Genomic DNA, 15,322 nt, shown 5'->3' on the forward strand with positions numbered 1-15,322 from the left:
GAAGGAAGGAAGGAAGGAAGGAAGGAAGGAAGGAAGGAAGGAAAAAAGGAAGGAAATACTCAGACCTGAGCTTGAGTATTAAGTTCTGTTAATCTTACTTATCTAGGAGAGTTTAAAGCCTTCTCTAAATTGGTCATTCCCTTCTCTGTAAGATACTCATAGTAATGTTATTTACTGGATAGGATCAGTAGTAGGATTCAATGAAATAATAAAGGTTAAAGGTCTTAAAAAGTGCCGGGGAATCAGTAAATTCTTGAAATCTGGTAGTTAAGATGCAATTACTATGATTTGAATGACAATGAGGAGGAAGGAGGATTATCTTTTTTGAAATGTCTCTCAAGGATCTGCACAAGGTTCTGGGTTTTTGGCCCCTGGCTCCCCATCTGCGGGTGGGGGTGGGGGGCATGCTTCACAAGCAGGTCTGCAGGTGTCTAGCTTTCTCTCTCCCTCTCTATCTCCCTGTTCCCTCTCAATTTCTCTCTGTCCTATGAAATAAAATGAGGGGGAAATGGCTGCTGGGAGCTGCGGCTTGGTAGTGCCAGCATCTTCGAGCCCCAGTGATAACCCTGGAGGCAAAAAAAAAAAAAGACAAAAGAAAAACTAATTTTCCAAAGATTTATTTTCTATGAGCGAGCAAGGGGAAGAGAGAGAGAGAGGGAAAGAGAGTGAGAGAGAAAGAGAGAGAGAGAAAGAAAGAGAGGGAAAGAGAGAGGGAGAGAGGAAGAGAGAGGGAGAGAGAGAGGGAGAGAGAGAGAGAGGGAGAGAGAGTGAGAGAGAGAGGAAGAGAGGAAGAGAGAGAGAGGAAGAAAGAGAGAGGGAGACAGAGAGAGAGGGAGAGAGAGTGAGAGAGAGAGGAAGAGAGAGAGAGAGGAAGAAAGAGAGAGGGAGACAGAGAGAGAGGGAGGGTGAGAGAGGGGGAGAGAGAGAGGGGGAGGGAGAGAGAGAGAGAGAGATGAAAGCACTGTTCTCCTTGATCAGATAGTAGTGCCAGGTATTGAACCTGGGGCCTCTGGGGGACCTCAGGCACGTAAGTCTGTGCTCCAAGTTTTAGATAGCTCCCTAGCCCAGGAATATCTCTTTTCCAATTTATCTTGCATTTTTCCTGGGTTGGGTAAACAATAGACTTTCAATATAACTATGGCACATGAAACACTTGGAACAGAGTAAAGTAGGGTGGTGCACCTGGTTCAGTGCATACGTTACAGTGCTCAAGGACTCTGGTTCAAGCCCCTGGTCCCCACAAGCAAGGGGAAAGCTTCACGAGTGGTGAAGCAGAGCTGCAGATGTTTGTCTGTTTTCCCTCTCTATCTCTTTCTCCCCTCTCAATTTCTCTCTGTCTCTATCCAATAATAAATAAAAATTAAAAATAGTAAAGTTTTGTTAAGATGTCTTGTGTTCATGGTAATTCGATACTTTAGGGTATAGAAAGTGCAAAGGGAAGACTGAAGTTAGTGGCAAATCAGATTTAATCTCTTTTTTCCTTGTTATTTATTTTCCTTTTTCTTTTATTTCTTTAAAGATTTTTAATATTTATTTATTTATTCCCTTTTGTTGCCCTTGATTTATTGTTGTAGTTATTATTGTTGTTGTTACTGGATAGAACAGAGAGAAATGGAGAGAGGAGGAGAAGACAGAGGGGGAGAGAAAGATAGACACCTGCAGATCAGCTTCACCACTTGTGAAGTGACTCCCCTGCAGGTGGGGAGCCGGGGACTCTAACTGGGATCCTAAGTACGCCAGTCCTTGTGCTTTGTTCCGCCTGTGCTTAACCCGCTGCGCTACTGCCCAACTCCCTTCTTTTTCTTTTTTGAGGGAGATAGAAATAGATAGATGGAGAGACACCTGTAGCACTGCTCTGTCACTAATGAAGCTTCCTTCTTGCAGGTAGGAAATGAGTGCTTGAACCTGGGTCCTGGCATGATGACATGTGTTCTCTAATGGGCATAATACCACCCAGCCCCTAGATTTGCTTTCTTATGATGTGATATACCATTTATAAATAACAAAATACAAAGATGACCAATTTAAGATTATGGGCGAAAAGACCTAACAATATTCATGAATTGGTTGATAGGGAAAATTAGGTCCATACCCTTTTTGATGTTGGGCTTCTCACTTTTCCAGAATATTCACCACTACTTAGCGGAAGCCCTCAAAAGGTGTAGTGACCCTGCTTGACTTCCTATGCCTTTTCTGAACTTTGTGGTGGTAGTGGTGGTGGTGGGTGCGTTGATCACAAGGTAGCTGAAAATGATTTTGAAATTTCTCTATTCCTGAATGAATGTAGATGTTTCTCCACATGACACAGCTGTGCAACTGAGATGTCACTTACAGCTACCTGAGAAGGTTCCTGGCTCTTGAGAGAGGTCTGTAAGCCATCATGGACTTTGGGGTTTATGCAGGACTGTGACCCTCACTCTTTCCACCACATTGACTCACTACTGCCATTTTTTTTTCTCTGCACTTCTTTCCCAACTCAAGTCACCTAGTATTCCCAGATCTTGTGTCCTCTGTCCAGTTTTGCTAAACCATCTGTCTTCCTGTGGCTCTGGCTTCTTCTTTTTAATACACCACAGGGTAATGGGCACCCCCCCTCCCCAGGCCATTTTTCCCATTCTCTATGGAGAGAGGGAGGATCAGCAACTCAAGTACCCCACCTTTCACGGAGCCCCACCCTCTGCAGCCATCTGCGGTGCTGGAGACTGGATTTACGGGCTCACTCCTAGGAGTTGTATGTGTTCTACCTTCTGGGCTCTCTTCTGGCCCTGGCGGTGGCTTTTTGGCTTGTCTTCACATACGGGCTTTTATCAACACTCTACACAAAGAGAATTATTAGTCCATGGGCTACACAACTGTCCAAGTCAAATGGGCGAGAAGGCACAGCCAGTCACCTCCACACTCCATTTCCCCACAGTTCTGCCTCGGCACATTTTTGTACCATTATTCACTATTTTCATATCAACTCAGAATCAACTGACATCGGCCAGGAACAGGATGGCAGGGGAGGGATGGTTACATCCAGGACCTATCCATAGGCTTTCATTTTTGCCATTTAATTTTAAAGGAGTCTTGGAAACATGTTACGCTGAAAAATATCAACAAAGCCTACAACTTCACTCCTGAGTGTTGCTGGTGTTTACTTCTCACAAAGGCTCCTCATCAGTCAAGAAGAAAAGCAAACAGGCAAATGTCATTTGAACATTCCTTAAGGGTTGTGCGATGGAGTCTGAGGGAGGTTGAGCAGAGGCTGAGTGTCCACACCTACCAAGCCTAATAAATCAGATAGCAGAGCATGAAGCCTTTATGAGGTGCCATCTGTAATCACTCAATTAAAAACAAATCAAGGATGCGTACTTCAACCTCAGTCCCCAACAGGAAAATAGAGGCTCAGTCCACATCTGGTTTGACTAAACTGTGATACTGACATTTAATCTTAATACTCTGATGACTTGTGGGGGGAAAGGCATGTCAGCTACTGCAAAGTCAATTTGTTTTCAGATTAAGGATGGTCATGCTACCATAGAAGAAAAAAATACTCTATTACACGACTAAAAATTACATTAGCCACCCTCATAGAAAGAAACCATCTAAAATAGTGGTGTGGTTGTCCAAATGGTCTAAGATTCAAACATTGGAAATCAGTTCTTGCCCTGATGGGATTTACGACATAGTTTTTTGTTGTTTTTTTTTTTTCCTCTAGCGTTATCGCTGGGATTTGGTACTGGGACTCCTGGTGGACATTTTCCCCCATTTTATTGGATAAGACAGAAAGAAATTGAGAGGAGGGGGGAATACAGTGGGAGAGAGAAAGAGAGACACATGCAGATTGTTTTGACATCTGTGAAGTGTCCCCCCCTGCAGGTGGGGAGCTGGGCCTCAAACCCCTGATCCTTACACTTCAAACTGTGTGCTTCACAAGCGGTGAAGCAGGTCTGCAGGAACAATGTGGAATTACCCTGTTATCTCATAATTTTGTAAATAAACAGTACATAAAATGCTTTTTAAAGGATAATACATGAGGGAGCAGATACAGAAAAAAAAAAGAGGTTGGAAATCTTTAGAAAGTGACTTGCCAAATGACAAAAATATTGGATCTTGGATCCCATCTGCATGAGGCAAGGTCGCCCCCTAGAGAATGAAGCTCTCTATCTGCCCCTTCTCTGTCAAGGTTGCTGACTGTGTGTGCACCTGCGCAGGAAAGTTTACAGAAGAGCAAAGTTCTCACTGGAGATTCAGCACAGGAGATGGAGGAGGTTGAAATTTAATGGTGGGATGCCATCGTCATTCCCTGGACATTCTTTCTCTCTCTCTCTCTCTGATTTTTTTTCCTGACCACTCAAGCATGTCCTAAAACGAACATCCACTTTCCCTAAATTTAAAATTCAATATGTATATTATCTATAGTGGCTGGGGAGAAAAAGAAAAACTACTTGTAATCCCATCACCATTCAGAGGTGGGAGTAATGAGCTGGAAGGCTGAGATATTTCAATTCATTTCATTCCTGTGCACATAGTCAACCCAGGGGCCGGTCAGTATTGCAGTGGGTTAAATGCCATGCTGCAAAGCACAAGGACTGGCGTAAGCCCCTGGCTCCCCACCTGCAAGGGGAGGGGGGTCGCTTCATAAGCCGTGCGGCAGGTCTGCAGGTATCTATCTTTCTCTCCCCTTCTCTGTCTTCCCCCTCCTCTCTCAATTTCTCTCCATCCTATCCAACAACAATGATAGCAATAACAACAATGATAAACAACAAGGGCAACAAAAGGGGGAAAAATGGCCTCCAGGAGCAGTGGATTCATGGTGCAGGCACTGAGCCCCAGCAATAACCCTGGAGGCAAAAAAAAAAAAAAAGGTCAACCCAGGCCAACGAAGTCCTGACAACACAAAAATAGTATTCCTAAAGTCTCCAGATGCTACCTTAAGGAAAAGTTGGTACAAGATTCCAAAGGACTCCTCAGGCATGAACATGGTTGCCTCTTGTTTTGCATTTCTGTGGTGGTGACTATTCCTTAAGTCAAACTTAATGCCCACATTTCAAATAGCAATTCTGGTGTCTCCTGGAAGCTAGGACTATTGAACTCTGAGCTCCTTTAAAGCCAGCAACACAAAAATATCCAAAGGGTGGGAGACTAGCGAAGATTAGATTTCAGAAAGCCACGAGGATTTTGGCACTTTGCAAAGCTCCATAAATGGTTATGAAAATGACTTTCCCTGATTTTATTAGCTATCCCTGGTGTTAGCAAAACCCTAGTGGTAGGACACTAGAGACAGAAGCATTGTGGTCCAAGCATTATTCTGAACACAATCCTTAGCTCTCCTCTTTAAAAAAAGCTAATTTGGCTTTCCCTAGTAGTAGGAGAAGGAAAGCCTCACATATTAACAGCCCACCCCCCAGCCCTGTTAGTTTACCTGACACCATTTCACAGACCTATGGAAACAAAGCCTGACTTCGCTTTACCACAGACATGGGTATGTAGATATTTTTACTCTTTGTTTACATTAAGACTAAGTTAAAGGAACCCATGGGAGTGTATGCCCCAGGATGTGGTCAGTCCACTTTCCAGGACCTCAACATTTGCATGAGAAAACATCTCCAATGTTTGATTTCAGAGGTGACTTGCAAAACAATGCAGAAGGAAAATAAACTCTTCCCTTCTCTGCAGAGACCTGGCTGGCCAAGCAGTCCAGCTGTCTCACTCAGCAGGCACCAAGGAAGCAGGTCTGCAACCACAAGAAGAGCAGAAGCCAGCAGACCCTCCTGCCACACATCACTGTGGATCGTGCCAGGGAGAAGTGGGGTTTGGCTTGATGCCACAAACAGGCTCTGGGACTATTGTCCTGGTCTCTCTTTTGAAGCCTCCAAGACTGGACCGACGTAAACACTTGCGTAAGTGGACATGTCCTACTAGAGAATGAAAATAAAGACTCAATGAGATGACTTGGAAAGCTGGGAAGGTGACTCAGTGATAGGGTGCAGGGTTTATATACATGAGGTCTAAGATCCATCCTCAGCACTGCATATACCACAGTGGCAACAGTGGGGCACGGGGCTCTGCTCCACACACACACACACACACACACACACACACACACACTCACACCCCAAAAAGAAAAGTTCTGTAAAGACTATGTATGTAGAGGGGGCTGGGCAGTGGTGCACCGGGTTAAGCGCACATAGTTCAAAGTGCAAGGACTGACACAAGGGTCCTGGTTCTTAAGGATCTCAGTTCAAGCTCCCTACTCTCCAGTTGTATTGTATTCACCAGCTGTGAAGCAGATCTGCAGGTGTCTATCTTCCTCTCCCCTTCTCTATCTTCTCCTTTCTCAATTTCTCTCTGTCCTAGCTAATAAAAAATGGATTTTAGGAGCAGTGGATTCGTGATAACCCTCAAAGCAAAAAAAAAAAAAAAGGCCTATGTATGCTACAAAGCTCCTTCACCCCTCAGCACAGCTCTTGGTGAGGCTTAGTGGCCTCATTTTCTTTCTCAGGGGATTTATCTGAATTTGAGACAGACAGAAAGCCCGCCGAGAGCACTGTTCTGGCCATGAGCCTGGATGGAGGTCAAACTGGGGAAGTCAGGTTTGCAACACATGTGCTTTGACTGCTGAGTTACCTTCCCAGCCACTATCCTCTACTTTTGAACGAGGAGATTGAAGTTCAGAAAAATCAAGGACCGAGGGTCGGGCGGTAGCACAGTGGGTTAAGCGCACATGGCGCAAAGTGCAAGGACCAGCGTAAGGATCCCAGTTCGAGCTTCACAAGCGGTGAAGCAGGTCTGCAGGTGTCTATCTTTCCTCCTCTCTGTTTTTCCCTCCTCTCTCGATTTCTCTCTGTCTTATTTTACAACAGTGACGACAACAGCAATAATAACAACAACAGTGATAAACAACAAGGGCAAAAAAAGCCTCCATGAGCAGTGGATTCATAGTGCAGGCACTGAGCCCCAGCAATAACCCTGGAGACAAAAAAAAAAAAAAAAGAAAAAGAAAAGAAAAGAAAAATGAAGGTCCTTTCACAGAGGTAAACAGCTGCTATGAATGATAGTTGCTTTCAAACCCAAGTCTTTAGGTTCCAAAACCCATGACGGAGACCTGTGCACTATTCTGCTATCTCATCTCAGGAGAAGAGAAGAAAACTAAGAAAAAAGAAATCATTGTGATAGAGTACCTGTTAGTTTTCTAGCAGACAGGCAAAGGCAAAATGAAGTGAGCCAGGCTCCCAGAGGCTTAGCTCACTCCTGCCCTGCTAAAATAGTAAAGGGGTTGGCTCTGGAACCAACTTATTGCACCAACTGCTTGTGGTCTTCGCCATATTCGTCAACAGAAACCCTGAGCCTATTTTTGACAGACTTCCCAGATGGGACTGAAGCCACTGGTGCTTACCAATAGATTTTGCCTACCAAATAAATACCCCAGGCTCTGTACACAGAGTTGTTAAGGATGCACTCCAGGCTCATGCGCATAATAAGTGCACTAGAGCTCTGTGTGGACTGACGAGGAAAATCCCTTTGCTTTCTCTATTGAGTATTTCTTGGCTGTGGCCTGCAGGAAACAATAGTTCTTGAGAGACACATGTCTGGCATCCAGTAACTGGCATCTGTTCTCTATGGTGAGCTGGGCAATTTTCCATAATGCTCCCAAGCAGATTTTCTGGGGGGAGGGGGACAATTCTTCTTAGTTATGCTTGAAAGACCTTCAAGCTTTCAAATTTGGGCAACTGGCAAAATGATGAAGCTAGAGACCAAGCTGTCCTTCTGTAGATAAATAAAAGGTCAAATCCTGCAAAAGTTATTAAAGATAGCAGAGCACTAGATGGGAGGTTTCCTTGCTCCAGAGTCCCACTGCTTTCTTGCAGGGATTTTAAAAAAAGATTTTATTTATTTATTAATGAGAAAGATACGAGGAGAGAGAGAGAACCAGACATCACTCTGGCACATGTGCTGCCGGGGATCGAACTCAGGACCTCATGCTTGAGAGTCCAAAGCTTTATCACTGCACCACCTCCCGGACCACAGGATTTCTGTTTGTTTAAACTGACTTTCAGTTGAGTCTTTCATATGATCTCCAAGAGCTTCTCAATGTGGAAGATGGCCATACTGCACCATCTTTAATTTGAGGGTCTGCAGGCTGCCATCTTTAATACTAACTTGGGTGGGAAGAGGCCCAGGTGTGCCCATCAGTCACTTGTACCAGGAAGCACTTCTGGCCCCTCCCAAGGAGAGCTTGGAGCAGGTCTCAGTGCAGGCGATAGCTACAGCGGAGTGGGTTTGTGGACGAAATACATTCCTCTCCACATTTCCCTGGGTTTTCAGTAAAACATGAGCTAATTAGCTATAGATAGCAGCAGATCCAAGGACTGTAAGAAGGGGAACCCAGGAGGGGAGAGAAAGGAGGTGGGGTGCAGTGGCCTATGGTAGAAGGAGATGAAGGGAGATAAGAAAACAGACACTTGAGCCAATAACAGTCTCACAAATCAACATCCTCCCCCCCAACAACAGCAAAAAAAGGGAAATGAATTTTTAAAATGAAGGGAAGCTTATGGAAAACGAAGGAACATCAGAGGTACTCTTCAAAAAGGGATCAGTTTCAGAAGGGAAAAAAAATGAATTTCAAATATACTAGGTTTCTGAGCCCAAAATAGCTAATCACTTTAGCAGCTAGAAAAGACCTGTCTACACATCCATACTTGATCTAACGACTTTCTGAGATGCGATCTCTGAATTCCAAAATCTCTCTGATCGCAAAAAGGGTCCCTGAAACTAGTTACATGCCCAGTAAAGATGGGTACTTAGCACACAGAAATTGGCACACAGCCTTGGAGACAGTATCTTAGCAGTGTGCCCTCCTTAGGGAGAAGGGCCTTTCCCATTCTGTAGAACACAGCAACACACTGAGTTCCTGGTGCTGGTACTTGGGGCATTTTTCTTTTGGGTGGATGCCCATTTGCAAGTGTTTCCTGCCCTTCATAAATCTGATGTCCAAAGCACGTGTTATTGGAAGAAATGTTGGCTTTCTGTGCCCCAAACATGAGACTTCTGAGTACATTCTGAATCAGACTTGAAATGCCTTGGATCTTTCTGAGGAGCTCTCCAGATGTAGCCCTGCCTTCCAGCAGGGCCCAGTGTTCTTGTCTTGGGAGGTATGAAGCCAGAGCCACAGGCATGCAACAGACGTCATTTTACCCAGGGATCCACTGACTGAACGGCATGTAGATGGCATATTCATTCCTCTTATTCAGTCTGCCCTACCTGTCTGCATGTCTGAATAAAACTCCCCTCTGCCTACATCACCTCTGAGAAATCAAGCTGCAGAAATACAGGAAACAACAGTTGTAGAGCACCATTTGGATATCATTGTCTCCTTGCTGGAACTAGGGGGAAAATGGAGTGAGAAAATGGGAAACAATAACCACGAGACCAAAACCAAGGCCACAAATAAGCTACTGTGTGTCACCAGAATTCAGATACGGACACCAGCAAAAGAAAAATTTTTAATAGGAAAGTACTGACATTTTTAAAAGAATATGCTAATATTTCTTAAGGATTAGGAACTCGTAGACATTTCAGGCCCAACAGAGGGAACTGTTTAACAGAACCCTCATGACATTGATTTAAGTTTTACAAGGAATTAAGTTTCAGTTTTTTGACTCTGGACCATTAAAACCAGCTCTGCGGCCAAAAAATGTATTTTGGGTTTAACGTTTTCTCTTGGAAAAACATCTTAGGAGTGACGTAGCCTCGTCACTGAAAGGCTGTGAAACTCTATTTTAACAATATGATGGGGCCCACTTTCAACCAAAGCAAAGTTAATAATAATATGGTCAAAGATCAAGACTAATAACACATGTGGTTGGGTATCTACTTATAGACACTCTGGGAATTGTGTGGTCTTTCTTGATAGCCATAGGGGCTGATTCAGGGCTGGTGAAAGTAAGCTAATCTTCCGTGGTCAATGCCAGCAACCAACTCACATGTCCTATTATACTTAGGCAAACAATATCCCAAGCTATAATGTGGAAACCTAGAAGTGTGGTAGAGCCAAAAATCACCCTGAACAAACACAAGACTTCATCACCATTTGGAACGTCAGCTCTTGTGTTCTGACTCTATAGAAGATGGCCAACCCCAATCTATGGGGCCAGTTCTTCTGACTGAAAGCCAGCCCCCTAGCCCTCTTGTTCATTCCCCATTAGACCATGCCTAGTAGTGTCCAAGTTCATGTCCAAAGGGTTGCTCTCCCATGGTGGGGGCTCATGGCCCAGTTGGACAGTCATTCTATCAGCCATTGGAAAGGGAAGGTGGGGTAGCAAGTCTGCAGAGATGGAAGATACTTGAGATACTTGCTGTTGAGTTTGGGAACCACTGTGCCAACCTGAAAATGCTTTGCCCAAGTCAGGCAAGCACGCACACTTTCTTCTAAGTATGGAGGCAGGGCAGTTTAAGGTTGGAAACTATGTGGGGCCAGATTAAGAACTTTTGTTGTGTGAAAGAAACTACCACAAAAAACTCAAAAAGATCCTACTAAATGGGAGAAAATACTTGCATGGCATAAACCCAACAAAAGGCTAATATCCAAGACACATCAACAAAACAAAAAACCCATCCAATAAAATGGAAAAGAGTTGAATAGATCTCTCTCTCTCTCTCTCTTTCTCCCTCTCCCTCTCTCTCTCTCTCTCTCACACACACAATGAAAAAAACACACACACAAAATACAGATGGCCAACAGACACCCTTATTATCAGAGAAACGCAAATTCAGACAACAATGATATAGCACCTGTGAGAACGGTCTATATTCAGAAGGCCAGAAACAATAAGTGTTGGTGAAAAAGGAACCCTGTACTGTAGGCAGGAATAGAAATTCTTCTGATATTTATAGAAAACAGCACGGAGATTTCTGGAAATCTTAAAAACAGGTCTACCACATGACCTAGTGATTCCACTGTAGGTATCTATTAGAGGAATACAAAAACACAAATCCAAAAAGATATATGCATAACTCAATGCTATTTACAACAGCCAAGATATGGAAACAGCTCAAGTGCCCAAGAACAGGTGACAGGATAAAAATGTGGCCCCTATATATACAGTGGAATATTACTCAGCTATAAGAGAACATGGATCTTGCCATTTTTTTTCCTACAACACAGATGGGAAGAGATGTAGTCACGCTAAGCGAAATAAGTCAGAAACTGAAAGCCGAGTACTGGATGGTGGCATTCAGATGTGGGATATATAAAAGGAAAGCATGGAACAAAGTCAAACAACAACGGACCCTATGATTGTAACATACAATTGAGGTTACTCAGGGGAAAGGGCATGAGAGGGGTTAAGGATGGGAGACATCAGATGGACTATGGAAGAGGGATATGGGTGCCCTGATGCTGGATACATTCTGATAAAACACAATTTGAAGAGAGGTGACATTGTACCCTGAAACCTCAATAGTCATATAAATCATGATCACTTAAATTTAAAAAATGAAAATTTAATAACCAAGATATATAAAAAGTTCACCAAACTCAGCAACAACAAAACAAATAACCCCACCCTAAAGCGGGGGAGAGACAGAATATTCACCAAAGAAGAGATCCAAAGGGCCAACAGACATATGAAAAAATGCTCCAAGTCACTGATTATCAGCGAAATGCAAATAAAGACAACAATGAGATACCATCCACGTCACTCCTGTGAGAATGGCATACATCAGAAAAGGTAGCAACAACAAATGCTAGAGAAGATGTGGGGACAAAGGAACCCTCCTGCACTGCTGGTGGGAATGTAAGTTGGTCCAACTTCTGTGGAGGCAGTCTGGAGAACTCTCAGACGGCTAGAGGTGGGGAGTCAGGCGTAGCGCAGTGGGTTAAGCGCAGGTGGCGCAAAGCACAAGAAGCGGCATCAGGATCCCGGTTCGAGCCCCCAGCTGGGGAGACTCCCCTGCAGGTGGGGAAGCAGGTCTGCAGGTATCTGTCTTTCTCTCCCCCTTCTTTCTTCCCCTCCTCTTTCTGTTTCTCTCTGTGCTATCCAACGATGACAACAACAATAACTACAACAAGGGCAACAAAAGGGAATAAATATTTTTTTTTAAAAAAAGAAGTCTAGAAGTGGACCTACTCTGTGACCCTACAATTAATTCCTCTCCTGGGGATATATCCTAAGGAACCAAACACACTCACCCAAAAGGACCTGTGTATGTCTCTGTTCACAACAGCATGATTTGTAATAACCCAAACTTGTGAGCAACCCAGGTGCCCAACAACAATTGAGTGGCTAAGAAAGTTGTGACATATACACACAATGGAATACTACCCGGCTATTAAAAATAGTGACATCACTTTCTTCCCTCATCTTGGACGGAGCTTGAAGGAATCCTGTGAAGTGAGATGAGCCAGAAAGAGAAGGATGAATATGGAATGACCTCACTTGTAGGCAGAACTGAGAAATACGGATAGAAAGGGGAAACATAAAGGAAAATTTGGGGGACTGGGTGGTGGTGCACCTGGCTGAGAGCACATATTACAGTGTTCAAGGACCTTTCTCCCCGCCTCTTTCAGTTTCTCTCTGTCCTGTCTAATAAAATGAAAAAAAAAAAAAGGCTGCCTGGAGCAGTGGATTCGTACAGGCACTGAGCCCCGGAAATAACCCTGCAGGCAAAAAAAAAAAAGGAATTGTAACCACATGCCAATAACTGTACTGTAAACCATCAATCTCTCAATTAAAAAAAGAAAATGGAAATAGTAAAGGGGGAGGAGAGAAAGGTACTTGTGGTTTGGACAACACGGAGAGTTGTTCTGTAAATGATCTGCTGTGTCAAGATGAAGGAAAGGAGTCACTGAAAAGCCCCGTCAGGAGCTACATTTCTTGTTCTTAGTCATCGGGATCTAGGTCTATGCCTGGCAGTTCACCACAGATGTGAAGTATCACACTGCCAGAAGACCCTGCTCAATAACCACCAACCCCATGAAGGCAGCAGATTCGAAGACCAGGCAGTGGCTCACCCAACTGACCTACACATTACTATGCACAGGGATCCAGGTTCAAGCCCCCAGTATACACCTACAGGAGAGGAGTTTTATGAGAGGTGAAGCAGGGTTGCAGGTGTCTTTTTTATGCTCCCCTTCTTTATCTCCCTCTCTCTTCTCAATTTCTCTGTTAAAATTAAAAAAAAAAAATCAAAAAGGAAAAAAATGGCTGCTGGCTGAATATGGGCCCCAGATCACATCAAATTGATGGAGTTTATAATCAACAATATTTATACACCTTTCCCATACTTGGGAGCTACTCTCTTCCCTGATCCAACTTTCTGGTCCTTTTTCCAGCCATGACATCACCTCCCCTGACAATAACTAAGAGCCACCTGCATATCAGATTTCAGGCACAGGGGAAAAAAGAAAGGAAGGAAGGAAGGAAAGAAGGAAGGAAGGAAGGAAGGAAGGAAGGAAGGAAGGAAGGAAGGAAGGAACCTAGTATAGCCACAGGCCCTTTGGAATATAACTAAAATATGCCTACTAGCTATCTACAAAATGGAGGGCCCCTCCTAACTCTTCATCTGCACTATTCCAGCCTTTAGGTTCATGATTAGTCAACAGTTTGTTTGGCTTTTTATGTTAACTTTCTTTTCAGCCATCAGGTTCCAGATGCTAGCATGATGCCAACCAGACTTCCCTGGACAGACAACCCCACCAGTGTGTCCTGGAGCTCTGATTCCACATAACTTTGCCCCAGTAGGGAAAGAGAGAGACAGGCTGGGAGTATGGATCAGCCTGTCAACGCCCATGTTCAGTGGGGAAGCAATTACAGAAGCCAGAACTTCAACCTTCTGCATCCCACAATGACCTTGGGTCCATACTCCCAGAGGGTTATAAAGAATAGGAAAGCTATCAGGGGAGGGGATGGGATACAGAGTTCTGGTGGTGGGAATTGTGTGGAGTTGTACCCCTCTTATCCTATGGCTCTGTCAGTGTTTCCTTTTTATAAATAAATAAATAAATAAATAAATAAATAAATAAATAAATAAAAGCACTGCTGGGAGAAACTTTAAAAAAAAAGAAAGAGAGAAAGAAGAATCAAATCAAATTCTGGTGCTATATTAGGGACTATGGATTATAATGCTATGCTCGAAGGCAAGCAAGACTTCACTCTCTGCGCTTATTGATGTGATGATGGGATAAAGTGCCACTATGATGTAACATAGTGGCTCGGGGAAGCTCCTTCATCCACCTGAACTGCCAATGAGCCAAACTTAGAAGAATAAAGCAAGATGTTGGGACCAGTAGTAGTGGAGCACCTGGTTGAGCACACATGTTACAGTGCACAAGGAACTGGGTTCAAGACCCTGGTCCCTACCTGCAGGGGAAAGCTTCACAAGTGGTGAAGCAGGGCTTCAGGTCTCTCTCTCTCTCTCTCCCTCTCTCCCTCTCTCCCTCTCTCCCTCTCTATCTTCCCCATTCCTCTCGATTTCTGGATTTCTCTATCTAATAAATAAATAAAGATAATAAATAAATAAAACATTTTTAAAAGAATATAGCAAGATATTTTCCCTTAAAAACTCTTTAAAAGCACGGTCGGGACATGAGAATAGACAAAGCTAAAGTGATTCTTTTTCTAAGAAACAGGTTCTTTCTTTTTTAATTCTACTGCTCTCTGCATCTTTTTAATTTTTTAAATTTATTTTATTATTTATTATTGGAAAGAGAAAACTGAGAAGGGATGGGGAGATAGATGTAGAGAGACTGAGAGACACCTGCAGCCCTACTTCACCACTCAAGAAGCTTTCTTCCTGCAGGTGGGGACCAGGAGCTTGAACCAGTGTCCCTGTGCACTATAATGTGTGCTTAACCAGGTTCACCAATACCTGGGACCCCCCTCCAAAAAAGAACCGGCTTCTTAATATGTGTCATATTTTTATACTTCACTTTACCCATATGCAAAATGGATTTAATGAAAATACTGTTGTTGGGTTGTTCTGAGGATTAAATTAGGAAGTTTATGTAAAATAATCATCACATTATCTGTCTTCAGTATTGAAAATTATTTATGTATTTATTTTAGCGAGAGAGATACAGAGAGTGATAGCCAAGGACTGCTCAGCTCTGGCTCATAGTGAGGCTGGGGATTGATTCCGGGACCTCGGAGCCCTAAATCTGAAAGTCTTTGCATAACTACTATGCTATCTCCTCAGCTCATGCCTTCAATATTAAATCATTATTAACTGCATGCCCACATGTGCAAAGAACCATTCTAGGTGTCACTACAGTTAACGTTAGTATTAGAAATTCTGGTCAGGACAAATCACGCTATGGCCAGCTGTAGTTTTCCCAGGG

At 43.6% G+C, this 15,322-nt stretch overlaps 1 protein-coding gene and 1 long non-coding RNA gene across 6 annotated transcripts in view; one reads left to right on the plus strand and one right to left on the minus strand.

The window, feature by feature from the left end:
- Positions 1–15,322, minus strand: part of UST (uronyl 2-sulfotransferase) — a 426,518-nt gene that overhangs the window by 74,611 nt on the left and 336,585 nt on the right. The gene's annotated exons all lie outside the window — the stretch shown is intronic.
- LOC132542485 (uncharacterized) lies at positions 5,283–7,239 on the plus strand. The gene is made up of 3 exons (XR_009553496.1): positions 5,283–5,467; positions 5,662–5,885; positions 7,061–7,239. It is a non-coding gene; the product is annotated as an uncharacterized LOC132542485 (long non-coding RNA).

Source organism: Erinaceus europaeus, chromosome 13 (assembly GCF_950295315.1).
Source record: "Erinaceus europaeus chromosome 13, mEriEur2.1, whole genome shotgun sequence".
Taxonomy (NCBI): domain Eukaryota; kingdom Metazoa; phylum Chordata; class Mammalia; order Eulipotyphla; family Erinaceidae; genus Erinaceus; species Erinaceus europaeus.